At 39.0% G+C, this 21,619-nt stretch overlaps 1 protein-coding gene across 2 annotated transcripts in view; it reads right to left on the reverse strand.

Annotated features, from left to right (window-relative positions):
* TBX15 (T-box transcription factor 15) overlaps positions 1 to 21,619 on the reverse strand; it is a 173,662-nt gene that overhangs the window by 11,134 nt on the left and 140,909 nt on the right. The window lies entirely within an intron of this gene.

Raw genomic sequence — 21,619 nt, forward strand, 5'->3', positions numbered from 1 at the left:
TCTCAGTGCATTTTGACAGTTTTTTACAGTCAGACCGGTCTAGTTCATGTGTGCCATATAGATAACAATGTACTCAGTCCTATGGAGTTACTTATGATAGGGCACTGATTGGCTAAAATGCATGTCTGTCAAAAGAACTGAAATAAGGGGGCAGTCTGCAGAAGCTTAGATACAAGGTCATAACAGAGGTAAAAAGTGTATTAATATAACAGTGTTGGTTCTGAAAAATTGGGAAATGGGTAATAAAGCGATTGTCTTTTTAAACTATAAAAAAATGTCAAGTAGACTGTCCCTTTAATGCAATGCTGTATACAATCACTGAGATCTCATATAAACTAAAATCATTGAGTCCATGAAATTTTATTCCAAGAATGTTGCTGCTAACGTGAGCCCCAATCATGAACTGTACCCATGAAATGTATCCTAATTCCAACTGTAACCATAGCAACAGTCTATACCACCAATCACAGTCTTTAAATGTACTTAAAGGGACACTAAACCCAATTTTTTTTCTTTAATGATTCAGATAGAGCAGCAATTTTTAGCGACTTTCTAATTTACTCCTATTATCAATTTGTATTTGTTCTCTTGCTATCTTTGAAAAATCAGGAATCTAAGCTAAGCAAGCGCTACCCAGTTGCTGAACTAAAAATTGGCCGGCTCCTAAGCTTACATTCTTACTTTTCAAATAAAGATACCAAGAAAACAAAGAAAATGTGATTGTTGCTTAACATTGCTGCTCTATCTGAATCATGAAAGAAAAAAATGGGTTTAGTGTCCCTTTAAGTACATTTAAAGACTGTGATTAGTATTATGGACTGTTGCTATGGTTACAGTTGGAATCAGGATACATTTCTTGGGTACAGTTCATGATTGGGGCTCACGTTAGTGTTACACTGAATGTTAGGTTTAGGACTAAGGTTAAGGCTAATGCTAGTATTAGGATTATGGGTTGGGAGGTAGGGTTAGTGACTGTGGGTAGGATTATTGACTGTGGGTAGGGTGAGTGACTGTGGGTAGGGTGAGTGACTGTGGGTAGGGTTATTGACTGTGGGTAGGGTTAGTGAATGTGAGTAGGGTTAGTGACTGTGGAAAGGGTGAGTGACTGTGGGTAGGGTTAGTGACTGTGGGTAGGGTGAGTGACTGTGGGTAGGGTGAGTGACTGTGGGTAGGGTTAGTGACTGTGGGTAGGGTTAGTGAATGTGAGTAGGGTTAGTGACTGTGGGTAGGGTTAGTGACTGTGGGTAGGTTTAGTGAATGTGGGTAGGGTTAGTGAATGTGGGTAAGGTTTAGTGACTGTGGGTAGGGTTAGTTACTGTGGGTAGGGTTAGTGAATGTGGGTAAGGTTTAGTGACTGTGGGTAGGGTTAGTAACTGTGGGTAGTGTTAGTGACTGTGGGTAGGGTTAGTGAGTGAGGGTAAGGTTAGTGAATGTGGGTAAGGTTTAGTGACTGTGGGTAGGGTTAGTGAATGTGGGTAAGGTTTAGTGACTGTGGGTAGGGTTAGGGACTGTGGGTAGGGTTAGTGAATGTGGGTAAGGTTTAGTGACTGTGGGTAGAGTTAGTGACTCTGGGTAGGGTTAGTGACTGTGGGTAGGGTTAGTGAATGTGGGTAAGGTTTAGTGAATGTGGGTAGGGTTAGTAACTGTGGGTAGGGTTAGTGACTGTGGGAAGGGTTAGTGACTGTGGGTAGGGTTAGTGAATATGGGTAAGGTTTAGTGACTGTGGGTAGGGTTAGTGAATGTGGGTAAGGTTTAGTGACTGTGGGTAGGGTTAGTGAATGTGGGTAAGGTTTAGGGATATGCTTGGGACTGGGGGGCAGCAGCTTTATCAGTGCCTAAGGCAGCACAAAAACTAAATACACCCATACGATATAGTAGTTTAACAAGAAAAAACACTTGCCCCAGTACAAGCAGCATTTTATTTCCCTGGTGTTATATTTAAAGAAAGTAAAACTGTCAACTGAAAATTAGAATTAACACTGTGAATAGTGACAGAGTAATGAACAGATCTGTCTAGGAGGAACATTAGTAAAATGATCCCTATACACTGTGTGCAGAATTATTAGGCAAATGAGTATTTTGACCACATCATCCTCTTTATGCATGTTGTCTTACTCCAAGCTGTATAGGGCCGAAAGCCTACTACCAATTAAGCATATTAGGTGATGTGCATCTCTGTAATCAGAAGGGGTGTGGTCTAATGACATCAACACCCTATATCAAGTGTGCATAATTATTAGGCAACTTCCTTTCCTTTGGCAAAATGGGTCAAAAGAAGGACTTGACAGGCTCAGAAAAGTCAAAAATAGTGAGATATCTTGCAGAGGGATGCAGCACTCTTAAAATTGCAAAGCTTCTGAAGCGTGATCATCGAACAATCAAGCGTTTCATTCAAAATAGTCAACAGGGTCGCAAGAAGCGTGTGGAAAAACAAAGGCGCAAAATAACTGCCCATGAACTGAGAAAAGTCAAGCGTGCAGCTGCCAAGATGCCACTTGCCACCAGTTTGGCCATATTTCAGAGCTGCAACATCACTGGAGTGCCCAAAAGCACAAGGTGTGCAATACTCAGAGACATGGCCAAGGTAAGAAAGGCTGAAAGACGACCACCACTGAACAAGACACACAAGCTGAAACGTCAAGACTGGGCCAAGAAATATCTCAAGACTGCTTTTTCTAAGGTTTTATGGACTGATGAAATGAGAGTGAGTCTTGATGGGCCAGATGGATGGGCCGTGGCTGGATTGGTAAAGGGCAGAGAGCTCCAGTCCGACTCACACGCCAGCAAGGTGGAGGTGGAGTACTGGTTTGGGCTGGTATCATCAAAGATGAGCTTGTGGGGCCTTTTCGGGTTGAGGATGGAGTCAAGCTCAACTCCCAGTCCTACTGCCAGTTTCTGGAAGACACCTTCTTCAAGCAGTGGTACAGGAAGAAGTCTGCATCCTTCAAAAAAAACATGATTTTCATGCAGGACAATGCTCCATCACACGCGTCCAAGTACTCCACAGCGTGGCTGGCAAGAAAGGGTATAAAAGAAGAAAATCTAATGACATGGCCTCCTTGTTCACCTGATCTGAACCCCATTGAGAACCTGTGGTCCATCATCAAATGTGAGATTTACAAGGAGGGAAAACAGTACACCTCTCTGAACAGTGTCTGGGAGGCTGTGGTTGCTGCTGCACGCAATGTTGATGGTGAACAGATCAAAACACTGACAGAATCCATGGATGGCAGGCTTTTGAGTGTCCTTGCAAAGAAAGGTGGCTATATTGGTCACTGATTTGTTTTTGTTTTGTTTTTGAATGTCAGAAATGTATATTTGTGAATGTTGAGATGTTATATTGGTTTCACTGGTAAAAATAAATAATTAAAATGGGTATATATTTGTTTTTTGTTAAGTTGCCTAATAATTATGCACAGTAATAGTCACCTGCACACACAGATATCCCCCTAAAATAGCTATAACTAAAAACAAACTAAAAACTACTTCCAAAACTATTCAGCTTTGATATTAATGAGTTCTTTGGGTTCATTGAGAACATGGTTGTTGTTCAATAATAAAATTAATCCTCAAAAATACAACTTGCCTAATAATTCTGCACTCCCTGTAGTGTACAAGCAAATCCCTACAGTGTACAAGCAAATCCTTATAGTGTACAAGCAAATCCCTATAGTGTACAAGAAAATCCTAGAGTGTACAAGCAAATGCTTAGGGAATCTGAGAAATTCACTCCAGCCCTCGGACATATCTGGTTACAAAGGGGTCAATCATTATTATTAGAAAAAGATTATCAAAGGCTTTATCCCCATGGTGAATCTGTTAGAAAAATGATTAAATAAGGGATTGTGTTCAACTCCATTATGTTTTAGAAGCAGGCGAAGGAGTAGAGGAAAAGACAAGTGACTGTAAATGTAATTATATAACTCTTGTCAATAACTGGAGACAGCAGAATCTAAATAAAGGTGAGATTTAGCAAATGATACTAATGTATGCTCTCTCTAAATCATGTGAAAAAAATCAACTTCCATGTTGCTTTAAAAGACCAGGGGGCCTATTTATCAAAGTGTCAACTGAAAATACGCTTTAATTACGCGTCGTAATTGTCGCGAGATTGATCCGCCCTAGTTATCAAAGTGTCAAAATCGTCAATTGTTGAAATTTGTGATGTAAAATACGATCCCGTGATCTCAATCCGACACAGATCGATGCGAGTTTAAAGCCGTGGTATTCGAGCGGAATCGTGTTCATTCGCCCTCCTAGTCGACACTATTTGAAGCTCTCACAAAGTTATCAAAAATTCTACATTTTCGCTTGTGTCTTTTCCGACGCAGCGTACCTGCGGATGCCATAGAACTCAATGGGAGTCTGAAAACACAGAAAGCTGTTATGTTCAATGCTGCAAGAGAATGAAGTATATTACATAATAAAAGTAAATTAGAAACTCTATTAAATTCTATACCCTTTCTAAATCAAACAATATTATTGCTCCACATTTGGTGCACTAGTAGATATAGGGATAAAAATGAAAAATACATTACTACTTATGGATTATGTTACAAATTTGTCTCTTATTACAAAGCAAGGGGACAATATTTATACAAATTTGGTGCAAAGTTTTGCCCCAAACTTGTTGCACTAATAGATATATAGATAAAAATGAAATAAATACACAACATTATATAGCTAACTTCCTTTTTATTTTTTGGAAAAAATCTATGTGCACCATGTTTAAGCCATGTAATTCGCACCATATTTGACTCACCACTTTTCGCACCAATTATGGCGCAAACTCCTAAACAACCCACACACTAGTAAATATTTCCACCACTTTTGATTGGAATATGCATAATCACATGATTTATGACATCAGCCAATCTGATTCAAATACACATTATAAACTATCACTAACAAATCAAATTGCTCGATACTTGTGTCATTGATCACTCATCAGAACTTGTTGTAAATGCCATTTGTTACATTGTGTATTATACTTTGAAAGTATGTATATGTGACATTAGTATTAAAGATAAACATTAATGCTGACATTAGGACACACAGTGTAATATTTTAGACAAGGATTTTAAAATTCAAATTGATGTTTGATTCAATATAATCTTAAAGGGACACTGAACCCAAATGTCTTCTTTCGCAATTCAGATAGAGCATGACATTTTAAGCAACGTTCTAATTTACTCCTATTATCAAATTTTCTTTATTCTCTTGGTATCTTTATTTGAAATGCAAGAATGTAAGTTTAGATGCCGGCCCATTTTTGGTGAACAACCTGGGTTGTCCTTGCTGATTGGTGGATAAATTCATCCACCAATAAAAAAAAGTGGTGTCCTGAGTCCTGAACCAAGTAAAAAGCTTAGATGCCTTCTTTTTCAAATAAAGATAGGAAGAGAATAAAGAAAAATTGAAAATAGGTGTAAATTAGAAAGTTACTTAAAATTGCATGCTCTATCTGAATCACGAAAGAAAAAAATTGGGTGATAGCTCAAAGGGATAGCCCACCTAACTTTAACCCCTTAACGACCAAGGACGTACGCCACACGTCCTCAAAAAAAATACAGTTAATGACCGAGGACGTGTGGTGTACGTCCTTGGTCTGGAAAGCAGCTGGAAGCGATCCTGCTCGCTTCCAGCTGCTTTCCGGTTATTGCAGTGATGCCTCGATATGGAGGCATCCTGCAATAACCCCCCTTGGCCATCCGATGCAGAGAGAGCCACTCCGTGGCCCTCTCTGCACCGGACATCGGTGGCCGGTATCGTTGGCGGGTGGGAGCTTACGTGGGAGGCGGGTGGGCGGCCATCGATGCTGTGTGTGGAGTGGAGGGGGGCGGGATCGGGGGCGGGACCTACGGGGCGCGCGCGGGAGCGCGCGCGTGCACGGGGGGGTGGTGGGCGGGCGCGTGCACGGGCGGGAGCGGGTGGGAACCGCTACACTACAGAAAAAAAAAGTTCAAAGTAAAAAAAAAATAATACATTTTCAGCATTATAAATTTAATCTAAGGGATCTGGAAGGGGTTGGGGGTTGGTCTTGGTGGGGGGGAAAGCTACACTACAGAAAAGGGAATTTTTTTTAAGAAAAGCCACATTTTGTACAAAATTGGGTACTGGCAGACAGCTGCCAGTACCCAAGATGGCGCCCATTAAGGCAGAGGGGAAGGTTTAGAGAGCTGTTTGGTGGGGGATCAGTGAGGTTGGGGTCTAAGGGGGGATCCTACACATCAGCATATGTAAATATGCTTCTTTTTAAAAAAAAAAAAAAAAGGGCCAAATACCTTTTATTTTAGTACTGGCAGAGTTTCTGCCAGTACTTAAGATGGCGGGGACAATTGTGGGGTGGGGGAGGGAAGAGAGCTGTTTGGGAGGGATCAGGGGGTCTGATGTTTCAGGTGGGAGGCTGAGCTCTACACTAAAGATAAAATTAACCCTGCAAGCTCCCTACAAGCTACATAATTAACCCCTTCACTGCTAGCCATAATACACGTGTGATGCGCAGCAGCATTTAGAGGCCTTCTAATTACCAAAAAGCAATGCCAAAGCCATATATGTCTGCTATTTCTGAACAAAGGGGATCCCAGAGAAGCATTTACAACCATTTGTGCCATAATTGCACAAGCTGTTTGTAAATAATTTCAGTGAGAAACCTAAAATTGAGAAAAATTTAACGTTTTTTTTTAATTTGATCGCATTTGGCGGTGAAATGGTGGCATGAAATATACCAAAATTGGCCTAGATCAATACTTGGGGTTGTCTACTACACTACACTAAAGCTAAAACTACCCCAAAAAGCTCCCTACATGCTCCCTAATTAACCCCTTCACTGCTGGGCATAATACACGTGTGGTGCGCAGTGGCATTTAGCTGCCTTCTAATTACCAAAAAGCAACGCCAAAGTCATATATGTCTGCTATTTCTGAACAAAGGGGATCACAGAGAAGAATTTACAACAATTTATGCCATAATTGCGCAAGCTGTTTGTAAATAATTTCAGTGAGAAACCAAAAGTTTGTGAAAAAATTTGTGAAAAGTGAACGATTTTTTGTATTTGATTGCATTTGGCGGTGAAATGGTGGCATGAAATATACCAAAATGGGCATAGATCAATACTTTGGGTTGTCTACTAAAAAAAAATATATACATGTCAATGGATATTCAGAGATTCCTGAAAGATATCAGTGTTCTAATGTAACTAGCGCTAATTTTGAAAAGAAATGGTTTGGAAATAGCAAAGTGCTACTTGTATTTATGGCCCTATAGTTTACAAAAAAAGCAAAAAACATGTAAACATTGGGTATTTCTAAAATCATGACAAAATTTAGAAACTATTTAGCATGGGTGTTTTTTGGTGGTTCTAGATGTGTAACAGATTTTGGGGGTCAAAGTTAGAAAAAGTGTGTTTTTTTCCATTTTTTCCTCATATTTTATAATTTTTTTTATAGTAAATTATAAGATATGATGAAAATAATGGTATCTTTAGAAAGTCCATTTAATGGCGAGAAAAACGGTATATAATATGTGTGGGTACAGTAAATGAGTAAGAGGAAAATTACAGCTAAACACAAACATCTCAAAAATGTAAAAATAGCCTTGGTCCCAAACGGACAGAAAATGGAAAAGTGCTGTGGTCATTAAGGGGTTAAACTGTCATGATTCAGATACAGCAGAAATGAAAATCACCTCTTTACTGTCATGCTATTTTTAGGGTATTTCTTCCTTTTCTTGAATTTCTTTTTCAGTAAGAAACGTCATCTTATATGCTAGGCCATTTTATAACACCTGTGTAGGGGTGGTTTTTAAAACTAGATTGCAATCAGGAGGGGTTAGACAGGTGCAGAGAGAAAACTGGCCCAGCTCTTAAAATATCCATTGATTGCAAATAAATACATATGATACTCTGATAATATGCTATATTCACAATTATTCCTGTTCAGAATAATAATAAATTTACACTATATACATATAGTGGTATAAATAAACACAGATATATGAAAGACAACATTGTTTAGAACAAAAAAAGGAATTTAGGGACATGTAAATATGTTTGCAAAAGATTTCTGACATATCACATACATATATATATACCACACAAGTATGTGCAAAGATATATGTACAAATTCTAGCATTAATAATCATTTATAAAAAAAACAATATGAGATAAAAGCATATCATGACTTCTAGAAATACAAATACACATTAATTTATGTGAAAGTATCATATAGCAAATAAATATAAAAATACCTTTCTATGAGATATTGTTTGTTGAGGTATAAATGTAGCTATTTCTTGGACATTAACAGTTGAAAAATAAAAGATTAGCTTAGAAATGTGCTTGTTCATGGACAGTAATGAAATGGTAAAAATAAAGTTGGGAAAAACCCGAATAACCTCGACATCGATGACTGTTAGTTAACAACAGTCCGATGCTCTTCGCACCGTACTTGACGCACGTTTTTTTTTACGGCTTTTTTTTTATAAATAAGGGGATCGTATTTAGGTCCGCGGCAGCGATGTTTGGCGATGTCTGGCGAGCGTATTGACGCCGGCAAATGCAACATAGTTGACGCTTTGATAAATAGGCCCCCACATGTCTAATTTCCAATTAATAGACTTGAATAAAAGTCATTTCCCTCTGCCTTTACATGATTGCGTGTAACAATGTATATAAGCAGATTTTAGCCCTCTCCTATTTGTCAGCCAATGAGGATTAGTACAACGCACAAAACCCAAACAGCAGTTTCAGCTTAAATTTAAAGCACTTTTTATAGTTTTCAATATGATTGTGATTACAATGTACATTAAAGGGACATAAAACCCAACCAATTTATTTCATGATTTAGGTAGAACATACCGTTTAGTTTATTTCTGTTATCACATATGCTTCATTCTCTTCTCTATCATTTGGTGAAGGAGCAGCAATGCACTACTGGTTTCTAACTGAACACATGGGTGAGCCAATGACAATCAGTGTGTATATGCAGCCACCAATCAGCATCTAGAACCTAGGTTATTTGCTGCTCCTGAGCTTTCCTATATAAACCTTTCAGCAAAGGATAACAAGAGAAGGAAGCAAATTAAATAATAGAAGTAAATTGGAAAGTTGTCTAAAATTGTATGCTCTGTCTAAATCATGAATATCTAATTACAACTTTACTGTCCCTTTAAGTGTAAATCGTGGCAAAACATTTGTTGTCCAGACATAAGGTTTATCCATAGAAAAACAGCAACATATTTAACATCAAGTAAAATGTTTGCTTTCTATTATTATATGAGAACAAGGCACAAATGATTTACTATAGTGCTACAACTACAAATAGGCAGAAGCAATATATTTTACGTGACATAAATATGTGTAAAGTGCATTTATTTGAAGGGTGGATTTGTACAAATGTATTTATCACAGTGAAGGGCTGAGCTTTGGGGATCTGATCACTGACGTATTTGAACAACTGCAAAGTGCTGAGCAGGAAATGACTATTTCAAGAGCTTATTCAAGGTATATTAGCCTCAAAATGTAATTTCACATAGAAGTTTTCATTATTTACAGTCAAACACCTTCGCTATTCACTTTCACAATCTTCTTGCTTTTTGTGTAGTTTAAAACCTGAAAATTTTGTTTTTCACAGTCCTCAAAGAGGTTGCAGTGAATTCTGTGAAATTTAAACCCTGACCATGCTACATGCTACACAGTAGCCTAAATTCCATAAACCTCCTTTGTGAAATGAATATCATGCTGAAAAAATCCCTTAAACTCAAATATTGCATACTCTATAAAGATTTGTAACTGATCGTCATCACATCCGTGAGTAGCAAGATCCATATAATCACTGGAGCTCCAATTATCTCACAACTGTTGACGTCTCGCAGCATAGAAGTTACACTATTAAAGGGACATTAAACACTTTGAGATAGTAATATAAAAAAAGCTCTGCAATATACTTTCATTATTTATTTTGCCCCTTTTTCCTTTAATTTCATTCTGAAATTGTGAGTTTTTCAGTTCCTGTTAGAAATGGAAGTGCTAAACACTGTTATATACCACACAGCCATTGGCTGCACACTCTAGTGACCTATTTATAATTGTCTCTAATTGGCCAAAGCAGAGAAGGTAACCTAAGTTACAACATGGCAGCTCCCATCGTTTTATAGATGCTAAAACTTTACACTTATTTTGTCAGTATTTAAACAGCTAATGAAACTTTCAAAAATATATCTACATGTTATTCTCAGACTGATCTTTTCTTTGAATATATCATTTTATCTAGCATTCATTTAGTGTTTAATGTCCCTTTAAGGATACCAGTACTTCAAGAGAAATAAAAGAGCAATAAAAAAAGACAACCTGGTCAGCTATGTAATAGAGAGACACGTCTGTGAGACAAGATGCTTGACATGGGTAATAGAGTATTTATGAACCCCAGAATCTTAAGAAAGGTTTAGAACACCTTGGCCTAGATTTAGAGTTCGGCGGTAAAAGGGCTGTTAACGCTCCGCGGGTTTTTTTCTGGCCGCACCATAAATTTAACTCTGGTATCGAGAGTTCAAACAAATGCTGCGTTAGGCTCCAAAAAAGGAGCGTAGAGCATTTTTACCGCAAATGCAACTCTCGATACCAGAGTTGCTTACGGACGCGGCCGGCCTCAAAAACGTGCTCGTGCACGATATCCCCATAGGAAACAATGGGGCTGTTTGAGCTGAAAAAAAACCTAACACCTGCAAAAAAGCAGCGTTCAGCTCCTAACGCAGCCCCATTGTTTCCTATGGGGAAACACTTCCTACGTCTGCACCTAACACCCTAACATGTACCCCGAGTCTAAACACCCCTAACCTTACACTTATTAACCCCTAATCTGCCGCCCCCGCTATCGCTGACCCCTGCATTACACTTTTAACCCCTAATCTGCCGCTCCGTAAACCGCCGCCACCTACGTTATCCCTATGTACCCCTAATCTGCTGCCCTAACATCGCCGACCCCTATGTTATATTTATTAACCCCTAATCTGCCCCCCACAACGTCGCCGACACCTACCTACACTTATTAACCCCTAATCTGCCGAGCGGACCTGAGCGCTACTATAATAAAGTTATTAACCCCTAATCCGCCTCACTAACCCTATCATAAATAGTATTAACCCCTAATCTGCCCTCCCTAACATCGCCGACACCTACCTTCAATTATTAACCCCTAATCTGCCGACCGGAGCTCACCGCTATTCTAATAAATGTATTAACCCCTAAAGCTAAGTCTAACCCTAACACTAACACCCCCCTAAGTTAAATATAATTTTTATCTAACGAAATAAATTAACTCTTATTAAATAAATAATTCCTATTTAAAGCTAAATACTTACCTGTAAAATACATCCTAATATAGCTACAATATAAATTATAATTATATTATAGCTATTTTAGGATTAATATTTATTTTACAGGCAACTTTGTAATTATTTTAACCAGGTACAATAGCTATTAAATAGTTAAGAACTATTTAATAGTTACCTAGTTAAAATAATTACAAATTTACCTGTAAAATAAATCCTAACCTAAGATATAATTAAACCTAACACTACCCTATCAATAAAATAATTAAATAAACTACCTACAATTACCTACAATTAACCTAACACTACACTATCAATAAATTAATTAAACACAATTGCTACAAATAAATAACATTAAATAAACTATCTAAAGTACAAAAAATAAAAAAGAACTAAGTTACAGAAAATAATAAAATATTTACAAACATAAGAAAAATATTACAACAATTTTAAACTAATTACACCTACTCTAAGCCCCCTAATAAAATAACAAAGCCCCCCAAAATAAAAAATTCCCTACCCTATTCTAAAATACAAATATTACAAGCTCTTTTACCTTACCAGCCCTGAACCGGGCCCTTTGCGGGGCATGCCCCAAGAATTTCAGCTCTTTTGCCTGTAAAAAAAAACATACAATACCCCCCCCCCAACATTACAACCCACCACCCACATACCCCTAATCTAACCCAAACCCCCCTTAAATAAACCTAACACTACCCCCCTGATGATCTTCCTACCTTGTCTTCACCATGCCAGGTTCACCGATCCGTCCTGGCTCCAAGATCTTCATCCACCCCAAGCGGGGGCTAGACATCCACTGAAGAAGTCCAGAAGAGGGTCCAAAGTCTTCCTCCTATCCGGCAAGAAGAGGACATCCGGACCGGCAAACATCTTCTCCAAGCGGCATCTTCTATCTTCTTCCATCCGATGACGACCGGCTCCATCTTGAAGACCTCCAGCGCGGATCCATCCTCTTCTTCCGACGACTAGACGACGAATGACGGTTCCTTTAAGGGACGTCATCCAAGATGGCGTCCCTCGAATTCCGATTGGCTGATAGGATTCTATCAGCCAATCGGAATTAAGGTAGGAATTTTCTGATTGGCTGATGGAATCAGCCAATCAGAATCAAGTTCAATCCGATTGGCTGATCCAATCAGCCAATCAGATTGAGCTCGCATTCTATTGGCTGTTCCGATCAGCCAATAGAATGCGAGCTCAATCTGATTGGCTGATTGGATCAGCCAATCGGATTGAACTATATTCTGATTGGCTGATTCCATCAGCCAATCAGAAAATTCCTACCTTAATTCCGATTGGCTGATAGAATCCTATCAGCCAATCGGAATTCGAGGGACGCCATCTTGGATGACGTCCCTTAAAGGAACCGTCATTCGTCGTCTAGTCGTCGGAAGAAGAGGATGGATCCGCGCTGGAGGTCTTCAAGATGGAGCCGGTCGTCATCGGATGGAAGAAGATAGAAGATGCCGCTTGGAGAAGATGTTTGCCGGTCCGGATGTCCTCTTCTTGCCGGATAGGAGGAAGACTTTGGACCCTCTTCTGGACTTCTTCAGTGGATGTCTAGCCCCCGCTTGGGGTGGATGAAGATCTTGGAGCCAGGACGGATCGGTGAACCTGGCATGGTGAAGACAAGGTAGGAAGATCATCAGGGGGGTAGTGTTAGGTTTATTTAAGGGGGGTTTGGGTTAGATTAGGGGTATGTGGGTGGTGGGTTGTAATGTTGGGGGGGGGGTATTGTATGTTTTTTTTTACAGGCAAAAGAGCTGAAATTCTTGGGGCATGCCCCGCAAAGGGCCCTGTTCAGGGCTGGTAAGGTAAAAGAGCTTGTAATATTTGTATTTTAGAATAGGGTAGGGAATTTTTTATTTTGGGGGGCTTTGTTATTTTATTAGGGGGCTTAGAGTAGGTGTAATTAGTTTAAAATTGTTGTAATATTTTTCTTATGTTTGTAAATATTTTATTATTTTCTGTAACTTAGTTCTTTTTTATTTTTTGTACTTTAGATAGTTTATTTAATTTTATTTATTTGTAGCAATTGTGTTTAATTAATTTATTGATAGTGTAGTGTTAGGTTAATTGTAGGTAATTGTAGGTAGTTTATTTAATTATTTTATTGATAGGGTAGTGTTAGGTTTAATTATATCTTAGGTTAGGATTTATTTTACAGGTAAATTTGTAATTATTTTAACTAGGTAACTATTAAATAGTTCTTAACTATTTAATAGCTATTGTACCTGGTTAAAATAATTACAAAGTTGCCTGTAAAATAAATATTAATCCTAAAATAGCTATAATATAATTAAAATTTATATTGTAGCTATATTAGGATGTATTTTACAGGTAAGTATTTAGCTTTAAATAGGAATTATTTATTTAATAAGAGTTAATTTATTTCGTTAGATAAAAATTATATTTAACTTAGGGGGGTGTTAGTGTTAGGGTTAGACTTAGCTTTAGGGGTTAATACATTTATTAGAATAGCGGTGAGCTCCGGTCGGCAGATTAGGGGTTAATAATTGAAGGTAGGTGTCGGCGATGTTAGGGAGGGCAGATTAGGGGTTAATACTATTTATGATAGGGTTAGTGAGGCGGATTAGGGGTTAATAACTTTATTATAGTAGCGCTCAGGTCCGCTCGGCAGATTAGGGGTTAATAAGTGTAGGTAGGTGTCGGCGACGTTGTGGGGGGCAGATTAGGGGTTAATAAATATAACATAGGGGTCGGCGATGTTAGGGTAGCAGATTAGGGGTACATAGGGATAACGTAGGTGGCGGCGATTTGCGGTCGGAAGATTAGGGGTTAATTATTTTAAGTAGCTTGCGGCGACGTTGTGGGGGGCAAGTTAGGGGTTAATAGATATAATACAGGGGTCGGCGGTGTTAGGGGCAGCAGATTAGGGGTACATAAGTATAACGTAGGTGGCGGTCGGCAGATTAGGGGTTAAAAATTTTAATCGAGTGGCGGCGATGTGGGGGGACCTCGGTTTAGGGGTACATAGGTAGTTTATGGGTGTTAGTGTAGTTTAGGGTACAGTAGTTAAGAGCTTTATAAACCGGCGTTAGCCAGAAAGCTCTTAACTCCTGCTATTTTCAGGCGGCTGGAATCTTGTCGTTAGAGCTCTAACGCTCACTGCAGAAACGACTCTAAATACCAGCGTTAGAAAGATCCCATTGAAAAGATAGGCTACGCAAATGGCGTAGGGGGATCTGCGGTATGGAAAAGTCGCGGCTGAAAAGTGAGCGTTAGACCCTTTCCTGACTGACTCCAAATACCAGCGGGCGCCCAAAACCAGCGTTAGGAGCCTCTAACGCTGGTTTTGACGGCTACCGCCGAACTCTAAATCTAGGCCCTTGAATTTAGATTGTGTATACAGCAGGGTATTAGGATTGTGATTTTACAAATTCTGGTTGTGCTTTGAAAATTCACAATACACTTATTTAACAGACGGAAAAGTAATGTTTACTAAACTAGAAGCAAATGCAAGTTAATTTGTTGTAGAAAATATATATTTTAATTTGTATTTCCTGCAAAATGAAACTTTATATCAGTGTCAGGTGCTCCCCTGTTAACCTCGCTATCCCCTGTCAGATTCTCTATTCATTATTTTCTATGGGTGCCAGCTCTTATCTCTATGGGACTTTTAGTTTGTTATCTTTTTTCTTAGAGAATTAAGTGAGTTCAGCCCCCTGTGAAGTTGTCACTAACATTTCTCTCCAATCTGGAGAGCGTTTTAACATGTCCTTAATGGAATGCTAGAAAATACAGGTGAAATGAGCCTTTCAAACACAGTCTCCCCTGAATAACAAGGCCGCTTAGCAGCCTAGTAAGCATCTATAGTGTATTGGTTGATCAATGCAGGAACTCATGAATATCTAACCCTAGCTGGGACTGATAAATCTGCGCTAATAAATAAGAGCATGTACATATTTCACTTTAATAACCCTTTAAAGGGACAGTCAACATCAAAATTGTTCTTGTTTAAAAAGATAGATAATCCCTATATTACCCTTTCCCCAATTTTGCATTAACAATAGTGCTATATTAATACACTTTTTACTTCTGTAATTACCTTGTATCTAAGCCTCTGCACACTGCCCCCTTATATCAGCTCTTTTGACAGACTTGCATTTTAGCCAATCAGGGCTGACTCATAAATAATTCCACGGGAGTGAGCACAATGTTATCGATATGGCACACATGAACTAGCAGTGTCAACAACTGTCAAAATCCACTGAGATAAGAAGTGACCTTTAAGGGCTTAAAAATTAGCACATGAGCCTACCTACGTTTAGCTTTCAACAAAGAATACCAAGAAAACAAAGCAAATTTGATGATAAAAGTAAATGGGAAATTTGTTTAAATTTGAATGCCCTATCTGAATCATGAAAGTGCAATATTTATACGAAAATGATGCTGCTTGACCGTAGGACCTGTATATCAAGTGTATATACTTTACAATAAATATAGGTATGTTACTCCAGTTGAATTTACAACATCTACGCCAGGTCTACATCATTTGTGCAAATCAAGTGCTATTCATTTCAGGGGAAGCGTGTAATTACTTTCTGTAGCTATATACATCTAAACCTTGCTGTAAACATCAAACCCAAGCAAGGAGTTGAAAAGCAAATCTTTTCTACATTTGGACCATTTTAAATACAATGTTGTACTTTTAATAGGTATGAACCATTTGATGTATCGTTTCATCTTTCTTTTCCTTGTCTTGCTGTTCCACATTTTTAATATCAGGCAATAAATCATTCTATTCTACGGTATAAAAATGGAACAAGATGTCACGCATTTCTCAGTAATAGGATCCACATGGCCTCAGTTTCGCATTCTTTGTCAGCTGTGTCATGATTGTGCTGAACAAGAGGAAAGCAGAGGAAATTTTGGTGACAGTCACTGCAAGGCCATAGGAACTGATAATCCACTGAAACAGCTGACTCACTGCCGGTGACATAACGATAGGAGCACATCAAGGGACACGTGCGCACCTGTAAACAAACATGTCTGCTGTCTGATAGGAAAAAGAAAGAAATACTATAATACAGAATTTATTTTTTATAAATCAGATTTCTAATTTCTATAATGTTTGTATTTCTGCTCACATAAGGGAAAGATGTTTATCTGTGCCATTTGGTTGTAAACAAAGGGTCTAATAAGGAGCTATCGGTTATGTCTGAAGTTATAGGGGCATATTTATCAATGTGCGAGCAGACATGATACAAAGTAGCGCATCATGTCCGCCGCATACGCTGTCGGCATTTATCATTGCTCCAGCAGTTCTTGTTAACTTCTGGTACAATGCCGCCCACTGCAGATTTGTGGCCCATCGGCCGCTAGCAGGGGGTGTCAATCAACCCCATCATATTCGATCGGGTTGATTTCTGTCCGCGGCCTCAGACCAGATGGACAAGTTATGGAGCAGTGGTCTTTAGGTCTTAAGACCGCTGTCATAACTTCTGTTTCCGGGGAGCCTGAAGGCTGCATATGAAGCTGGATAAATATGCCACATAGTTTTTACAGAGCTGGGTGGAGAAACGCGTTGCACTTCTATTTAAGCTGATTGATACAATAAACACTCGTTGTACTAACAAACATGAACCTCTGATGCAGAGCATTTGTGAAATGTGCTCTAACTGTACCTTTCAAGTGATTTGTTTGTTGTACTGACAAATAAATATGATATCGTTCAGACAGAGCATGCAATTTTAAACAATTCTTTTATCAAGTTTTCTACGTCCTCTTGCCATCTTTTGTTGAAAAGCAGGGAGGTAAGCTCAGGCGCGTGCATGTGTATTGAGCACTATTTGTCAGCAGTATTGAGCACTATTTGTCAGCAGTATTGAGCACTAGATGGCAGCACTGTTTCCTGTCATGTAGTGCTGCAGACAGGGGCGGCACTACCATTGGTGCAGCAGGTGAGGAGGCACCAGAGCCCAAGTGCTTGTTGTGGCGTCCATAGCAACCAGTCTATACATAGTAGGGCGACCATATTGCCGCTTTCAAAAGGGACACATATGAAAAATACATAAGTCAGGGTTCTTATAAAAACATTTATTTTAACAGCCTTGAAAACAGCCCTGACATATGTATTTTTCATATGTGTCCCTTTTTAAAGCGGCAATATGGTCACCTTAATACATAGGCACGTGCAGAATCTGTACAATCCTAATGCAGGGGAGCATTTTATTAGTTCAGGTTGGAGGTCCATCTTATCTATCTATCTATCTATCTATCTATCTATCATCTATCTATCTATCTATCTTATCTATCTATCTATATATCTATCTTATCTATCTATATATCTATCTTATCTATCTATATATCTATCTTATCTATCTATATATCTATCTTATCTATCTAATCTATCTATCTATCATCTATCTATCTTATCTATCTATCTATCTATCTATCTATCTATCTATCTTATCTATCTATCTTATCTATCTATCTATCTTATCTATCTATCTATCTTATCTATCTTATCTATCTATCTATCTATCTATCTATCTTATCTATCTATCTTATCTATCTATCTATCTATCTTATCTATCTATCTATCTTATCTATCTATATATCTATCTTATCTATCTAATCTATCTATCTATCATCTATCTATCTTATCTATCTATCTATCATCTATCTATCTATCTATCTATCTATCTATCTTATCTATCTATCTATCTATCTATCTATCTTATCTATCTATATATCTATCTTATCTATCTATCTATATATCTTATCTATCTATCTATCTATCTATCTATCGTATCTATATATCTATCTTATCTATCTATCTAATCTATCTATCTATCATCTATCTATCTCTCTTATCTATCTATCTATCTATCTATCTATCTATCTATCTATCTATCTATCTTATCTATCTATCTAACATCTATCTATCATCTATCTATATCTCTTATCTATCTATCTATCTATCTATCATTATCTGTCTATTTATTATCTATCTGTCTGTCTATCCTCATTATACAGCACAACATGTATATTATTACTATTGCTTACTACTGTGTTACCTTTGAGGGGGGAACATTTTATCATCAGGGCCCTCTGTTGAGTGGGCTATTGGCTACAGGAGCCTACCTAGGTATCTATTTAGCAAAGAATACAATGGGAAGAAGGAAATTTGATAATAGAAGTAAATTGGAAACAATGTTTTAAATTTTATTCTCTGATTAAATAACAAAAGAAAGTATTTAGGTTTAATACCCCATTAAGGAGTTGGAGCTATAAGGTTCAAACAGAAGATACGCGGTGCCAGCCATCTATAAGACTGCACATTCACCCAGAACTCTCTTATACCACATGAGGCGCTTGTCTCTTACACATTTTAGCCACATGACGCGGTTAGGTGTTTGATATAATGAACAATAATTTATCCTATTTTTGGTGATGTTACATATTCAGCAGTTGTGGTTTGTAACAATTCTGTTTATGGATAACTTGGTCCCGATAGCAGAGTAGGAAGATGACAAGCAGAGTAGGAATAGGAAGGTGACAAGCAGAGTAGGAAGGTGACAAGAAGAGCTGGAATAGGAAGGTGACAAGCAGAGTAGGAATAGGAAGGTGACAAGAAGAGTAGGAATAGGAAGGTGACAAGCAGAGTAGGAATAGGAAGGTGACAAGCAGAGTAGGAAGGTGACAAGCAGAGTAGGAATAGGAAAGGTGACAAGAAGAGTAGGAATAGGAAGGTGACAAGCAGAGTAGGAAGGTGACAAGCAGAGTAGGAATAGGAAGGTGACAAGCAGAGTAGGAAGGTGACAAGCAGAGTAGGAATAGGAAGGTGACAAGCAGAGTAGGAATAGGAAGGTGACAAGCAGAGTAGGAAGGTGACAAGCAGAGTAGGAATAGGAAGGTGACAATAAGAGTAAGAAGGTGACAAGCAGAGTAGGAAGGTGACAAGCAAAGTAGGAATAGGAAGGTGAGAGTAGGAAGGTGACAAGCATAGTAGGAATAGGAAGGTGACAAGCAAAGTAGGAAGGTGACAAGCAAAGTAGGAAGGTGACAAGCAGAGTAGGAATAGGAAGGTGACAAGCAGAGTAGGAAGGTGACAAGCAGAGTAGGAATAGGAAGGTGACAAGAAGAGTAGGAATAGGAAGGTGACAAGCAGAGTAGGAAGGTGACAAGCAGAGTAGGAATAGGAAGGCGACACCCAGAGTAGGAATAGGAAGGTGACAAGCAAAGTAGGAATAGGAAGGTGACAATAAGAGTAAGAAGGTGACAAGCAGAGTAGGAAGGTGACAAGCAGAGTAGGAATAGGAAGGTGACAATAAGAGTAAGAAGGTGACAAGCAGAGTAGGAAGGTGACAAGCAGAGTAGGAATAGGAAGGTGACAATAAGAGTAAGAAGGTGACAAGCAGAGTAGGAATAGGAAGGTGACAATAAGAGTAAGAAGGTGACAAGCAGAGTAGGAAGGTGACAAGCAGAGTAGGAAGGTGACAAGCAGAGTAGGAATAGGAAGGTGACAATAAGAGTAAGAAGGTGACAAGCAGAGTAGGAAGGTGACAAGCAGAGTAGGAATAGGAAGGTGACAATAAGAGTAAGAAGGTGACAAGCAGAGTAGGAAGGTGACAAGCAGAGTAGGAATAGGAAGGTGACAATAAGAGTAAGAAGGTGACAAGCAGAGTAGGAAGGTGACAAGCCGAGTGGGAATAGGAAGGCAACAAGCAGAGTAGGAAGGTGAAAAGTAGACTACAGAGAAATAACGTAGAATTTACTTAGGCAGAAATGTAACGTGAAAATTCATCTAAACAATGAAAATGTAAAAATAAATATATGAGCAACAAATGGTAGGAGGAACTTCAGGTAGGGAAAGAGTAGGAAGTAAGAGTAGGAAGGTGACAAGCAGAGTAGGAATAGGAAGGTGACAATAAGAGTAAGAAGGTGACAAGCAGAGTAGGAAGGTGACAAGCAGAGTAGGAATAGGAAGGTGACAATAAGAGTAAGAAGCTGACAATAAGAGTAAGAAGGTGACAAGCAGAGTAGGAAGGTGACAAGCAGAGTAGGAATAGGAAGGTGACAATAAGAGTAAGTAGGTGACAAGCAGAGTAGGAAGGTGACAAGCAGAGTAGGAATAGGAAGGTGACAATAAGAGTAAGAAGGTGACAAGCAGAGTAGGAAGGTGACAAGCAGAGTAGGAATAGGAAGGTGACAATAAGAGTAAGAAGCTGACAATAAGAGTAAGAAGGTGACAAGCAGAGTAGGAAGGTGACAAGCAGAGTAGGAATAGGAAGGTGACAATAAGAGTAAGTAGGTGACAAGCAGAGTAGGAAGGTGACAAGCAGAGTAGGAATAGGAAGGTGACAATAAGAGTAAGAAGGTGACAAGCAGAGTAGGAAGGTGACAAGCAGAGTAGGAATAGGAAGGTGACAATAAGAGTAAGAAGCTGACAATAAGAGTAAGAAGGTGACAAGCAGAGTAGGAAGGTGACAAGCAGAGTAGGAATAGGAAGGTGACAATAAGAGTAAGTAGGTGACAAGCAGAGTAGGAAGGTGACAAGCAGAGTAGGAATAGGAAGGTGACAATAAGAGTAAGAAGGTGACAAGCAGAGTAGGAAGGTGACAAGCAGAGTAGGAATAGGAAGGTGACAATAAGAGTAAGAAGCTGACAATAAGAGTAAGAAGGTGACAAGCAGAGTAGGAAGGTGACAAGCAGAGTAGGAATAGGAAGGTGACAATAAGAGTAAGTAGGTGACAAGCAGAGTAGGAAGGTGACAAGCAGAGTAGGAATAGGAAGGTGACAATAAGAGTAAGAAGGTGACAAGCAGAGTAGGAAGGTGACAAGCAGAGTAGGAATAGGAAGGTGACAATAAGAGTAAGTAGGTGACAAGCAGAGTAGGAAGGTGACAAGCAGAGTAGGAATAGGAAGGCGACAAGCAGAGTAGGAAGGTGACAAGCAGAGTAGGAAGGTGACAAGCAGACTAGGAATAGGAAGGCAACAAGCAGAGTAGGAAGGCGACAAGCAGAGTAGGAAGGTGACAAGCAGAGTAGGAATAGGAAGGTGACAATAAGAGTAAGTAGGTGACAAGCAGAGTAGGAATGTGACAAGCAGAGTAGGAATAGGAAGGTGACAAGCAGAGTAGGAATAGGAAGGTGACAATAAGAGTAAGAAGGTGACAAGCAGAGTGGGAAGGTGACAAGCAGAGTAGGAATAGGAAGGTGACAATAAGAGTAAGTAGGTGACAAGCAGAGTAGGAAGGTGACAAGCAGAGTAGGAATAGGAAGGCGACACGCAGAGTAGGAAG

The sequence above is a fragment of the Bombina bombina genome, chromosome 3, assembly GCF_027579735.1.
Source record: "Bombina bombina isolate aBomBom1 chromosome 3, aBomBom1.pri, whole genome shotgun sequence".
Lineage (NCBI taxonomy): Eukaryota > Metazoa > Chordata > Amphibia > Anura > Bombinatoridae > Bombina > Bombina bombina.